The sequence below is a fragment of the Cervus canadensis genome, chromosome 15, assembly GCF_019320065.1.
Source record: "Cervus canadensis isolate Bull #8, Minnesota chromosome 15, ASM1932006v1, whole genome shotgun sequence".
Taxonomy (NCBI): Eukaryota; Metazoa; Chordata; class Mammalia; order Artiodactyla; family Cervidae; genus Cervus; species Cervus canadensis.
The window spans coordinates 9,722,452-9,727,195 of NC_057400.1; the positions used below are offsets into that span (position 1 = coordinate 9,722,452).

The window sequence follows — 4,744 nt, forward strand, 5'->3', positions numbered from 1 at the left end:
TTTATAACCTCTTTGAAAAACTTTTTGACAGATTTTAGAATGTTACACTTACAAAATGAACTCTGAAATTCAGTCATATAATTTTTATTAAATATCTTATATCAGACACGCCTCAGCGCCAGCAGCGAGTCGGAACTCTATGGAGGTGGCGGCGAGTATCGGGTGGTGGCTGCAGCAGCGACTCTTCCGAGCTGTTTCAAGCCGGTTCCGACTCCTTCCTCCCCCTTCCCTCCCCCTTTTTTGTTTTCCGTTCCCCTTCCCCCCTCCCTTCCCCGTCCCCGACGACCGGATCCTGAGGAGGCAGCTGCGGTGGCAGCTGCTGAGTTCTCGGTGAAGGTTTTTCATTTCTCCCATCCTCTTCCCTCCCCACCCCATCCATTAATATTATTCTTTTGAAGATTCTTCGTTGTCAAGCCGCCAAAGTGGAGAGTGCAATCGCAGAAGGGGGTGCTTCTCGTTTCAGTGCTTCTTCGGGCAGAGGAGGAAGAAGGGGTGCACCTCAGCACTATCCCAAGACTGCTGGCAACAGCGAGTTCCTGGGGAAAACCGCAGGGCAAAAGGCTCAGAAATGGATTCCTCCACGAAGTACTAGACGAGATGACAACTCCGCAGCAAACAACTCCGCAAATGAAAAAGAACAACATGATGCAATCTTCAGGAAAGTAAGAGGCATATTAAATAAGCTTACTCCTGAGAAGTTTGACAAGCTATGCCTTGAGCTCCTCAATGTGGGTGTAGAGTCTAAACTCATCCTTAAAGGGGTCATACTGCTGATTGTGGACAAAGCCCTAGAAGAGCCAAAGTATAGCTCACTGTATGCTCAGCTATGTCTGCGATTGGCAGAAGATGCACCAAACTTTGATGGCCCAGCAGCAGAGGGTCAACCAGGACAGAAGCAAAGCACAACATTCAGACGCCTCCTAATTTCCAAATTACAAGATGAATTTGAAAACCGAACCAGAAATGTTGATGTCTATGATAAGCGTGAAAATCCCCTCCTCCCTGAGGAGGAGGAACAGAGAGCTATTGCCAAGATCAAGATGTTGGGGAACATCAAATTCATTGGAGAACTTGGAAAGCTTGATCTTATTCATGAATCTATCCTTCATAAGTGCATCAAAACACTTTTGGAAAAAAAGAAGAGAGTCCAACTCAAAGATATGGGAGAGGATTTGGAGTGCCTCTGTCAGATAATGAGGACATTGGGACCTAGGTTAGACCATGAACGAGCCAAGTCCTTAATGGATCAGTACTTTGCCCGAATGTGCTCCTTGATGTTAAGTAAGGAATTGCCGGCGAGGATTCGTTTCCTGCTGCAGGATACCTTAGAGTTGCGAGAACACCATTGGGTTCCTCGCAAAGCTTTTCTTGACAATGGACCAAAGACGATCAATCAAATCCGTCAAGATGCAGTAAAAGATCTAGGAGTGTTTATTCCTGCTCCTATGGCTCAAGGGGTGAGAAGTGACTTCTTTCTGGAGGGACCGTTTATGCCACCCAGGATGAAAATGGATAGGGACCCACTTGGAGGACTTGCTGATATATTTGGACAAATGCCAGGAAGCGGAATTGGTACTGGTCCAGGAGTTATCCAGGATAGATTTTCACCCACCATGGGGCGCCATCGTTCAAATCAGCTCTTCAATGGCCATGGGGGACACATCATGCCTCCCACACAGTCGCAGTTTGGGGAGATGGGAGGCAAGTTTATGAAAAGCCAGGGGCTAAGCCAGCTCTACCATAACCAGAGTCAGGGACTCTTATCCCAGCTGCAAGGACAGTCGAAGGATATGCCACCTCGGTTTTCTAAGAAAGGACAGCTTAATGCAGATGAGATTAGCTTGAGGCCTGCTCAGTCTTTCCTAATGAATAAAAATCAAGTGCCAAAGCTTCAGCCGCAGATAACTATGATTCCTCCTAGTGCACAACCACCACGCACTCAAACGCCACCTCTGGGACAGACACCTCAGCTTGGTCTCAAAACTAATCCACCACTTATCCAGGAAAAGCCTGCCAAGACCAGTAAAAAGCCACCACCATCAAAGGAAGAACTGCTTAAACTAACTGAAACTGTTGTAACTGAATACCTGAATAGTGGAAATGCAAATGAAGCTGTCAATGGTGTAAGAGAGATGAGAGCTCCTTAACACTTCCTTCCTGAGATGTTAAGCAAAGTAATCATCCTGTCACTGGACAGAAGTGATGAAGATAAAGAAAAAGCAAGTTCTTTGATCAGTTTACTCAAACAGGAAGGGATTGCCACAAGTGACAACTTCATGCAGGCTTTCCTGAATGTATTGGACCAGTGCCCCAAACTGGAGGTTGACATCCCCTTGGTGAAATCATATTTAGCACAGTTTGCAGCTCGTGCTATCATTTCGGAGCTGGTGAGCATTTCAGAACTAGCTCAACCACTGGAAAGTGGCACCCATTTTCCTCTCTTCTTACTTTGTCTTCAGCAATTAGCTAAATTACAAGATCGAGAATGGTTAACAGAGCTTTTCCAACAAAGCAAGGTCAATATGCAGAAAATGCTCCCAGAAATTGATCAAAATAAGGACCGCATGTTGGAGATCTTGGAAGGAAAGGGACTGAGTTTCTTATTCCCACTTCTCAAATGGGAGAAGGAACTGTTAAAGCAAATAAAGTTGGATCCATCCCCTCAAACCATATATAAATGGATTAAAGATAACATCTCTCCCAAACTTCATGTAGATAAAGGATTTGTGAACATCTTAATGACTAGCTTCTTACAGTACATTTCTAGTGAAGTAAACCCACCCAGTGATGAAACAGATTCTTCCTCTGCTCCTTCCAAAGAACAGTTAGAGCAGGAAAAACAACTGCTTCTTTCCTTCAAGCCAGTAATGCAGAAATTCCTTCATGATCATGTTGATCTACAAGTTAGTGCCCTCTATGCTCTTCAGGTGCACTGCTACAACAGCAACTTCCCAAAAGGCATATTACTCCGCTTTTTTGTTCACTTCTATGACATGGAAATTATTGAAGAAGAAGCTTTCTTGGCTTGGAAAGAAGATATAACCCAACAGTTTCCAGGGAAAGGCAAGGCTTTGTTCCAGGTGAATCAGTGGCTAACCTGGCTAGAAACTGCTGAAGAAGAAGAATCAGAGGAAGAAGCTGACTAAAAGAACCAGCCAAAGCCTTAAATTGTGCAAAACATACTGTTGCTATGATGTAACTGCATTTGACCTAACCACTGCGAAAATTCATTCCGCTGTAATGTTTTCACAATATTTAAAAGCAGAAGCACGTCAGTTAGGATTTCCTTCTGCATAAGGTTTTTTTGTAGTGTAATGTCTTAATCATAGTCTACCATCAAATATTTTAGGAGTATCTTTAATGTTTAGATAGTATATTAGCAGCATGCAATAATTACATCATAAGTTCTCAAGCAGAGGCAGTCTATTGCAAGGACCTTCTTTGCTGCCAGTTATCATAGGCTGTTTTAAGTTAGAAAACTGAATAGCAACACTGAATACTGTAGAAATGCACTTTGCTCAGTAATACTTGAGTTGTTGCAATATTTGATTATCCATTTGGTTGTTACAGAAAAATTCTTAACTGTAATTGATGGTTGTTGCCGTAATAGTATATTGCCTGTATTTCTACCTCTAGTAATGGGCTTTATGTGCTAGATTTTAATATCCTTGAGCCTGGGCAAGTGCACAAGTCTTTTTAAAAGAAACATGGTTTACTTGCACAAAACTGATCAGTTTTGAGAGATCGTAAATGCCCTTGAAGTGGTCTTTGTGGGTGTGAAACAAATGGTGAGAATTTGAATTGGTCCCTCTTATTATAGTATTGAAATTAAGTCTACTTAATTTATCAAGTCATGTTCATGCCCTGATTTTATATACTTGTATCTATCAATAAACATTGTGATACTTGAAAAAAAAATATCTTATATTTATGTTAGATAAATTATATTAGATATCTTACATTATTTATCAAAGAGAAACATAAAAACTGCCTTTGGGCAGAGCCTGTTTATAAACAAATATTTGTAACATATTTGTTCATAGTAACCATAATCTGTTAACAGGAGAATGAATAAACAAATTGACTTACATGTATACATTTGAATGCTACTCAACTGTAAAAGATTCCCTTGTGGCTCAGACAGTGAAGCGTCTGCCTACGATGCAGGAGACCCGGGTTCTATTCCTGGGTGGGGAAGACCCCCTGGAGAAGGAAATGGCAACCCACTCCAGTACTCTCACCTGGAAAATCCCACAGATGGAGGAGCCTGGTGGACTGCCATCCATGGGGTCGCAAAGAGTCGGACACGACTGAAGGACTTCCCTTTCCCTTTCCCTTTCAGTTGTAAAAAGGGAGTAACTCTTGACACTCATAAAAGAATTTTAAGCAAATGTGCTGTAAGAAATTAATTATGCCCAAAAACATGTATTATAAATGATTCACATATGTATATAAATGTAAATATGAATTGAATACCACAGTAAGATAGCATTTTATACCCCTAGTTAATTAAAACACAAAATGCAATAACAAAAAAAATCAAGAATCCTGACTGTACCGAATATTGGCAACAGTATGAAAATAGGTATGCTTTTATACTTCCTTTAGATGTGTGAATGAGTCATCTTTAGAAAGCATTAACTCGTAAAGCTGGACATACATGTTATACAGCACAATGATTTTATTGCTCTGCTTGTGTCTGTGCACCAGAAAAATCCTTACTGGTCTTGGAGGAGAAACTGCA

At 41.5% G+C, this 4,744-nt stretch overlaps 1 pseudogene across 1 annotated transcript; it reads left to right on the top strand.

Annotated features, from left to right (window-relative positions):
* The first annotated feature begins 612 nt into the window (after positions 1 to 612).
* LOC122453777 lies at positions 613 to 3,918 on the top strand (annotated as a pseudogene). Its single transcript, XR_006273172.1, has one exon. The product of XR_006273172.1 is annotated as a eukaryotic translation initiation factor 4 gamma 2-like (transcript).
* The last annotated feature ends 826 nt before the right edge of the window (positions 3,919 to 4,744 follow it).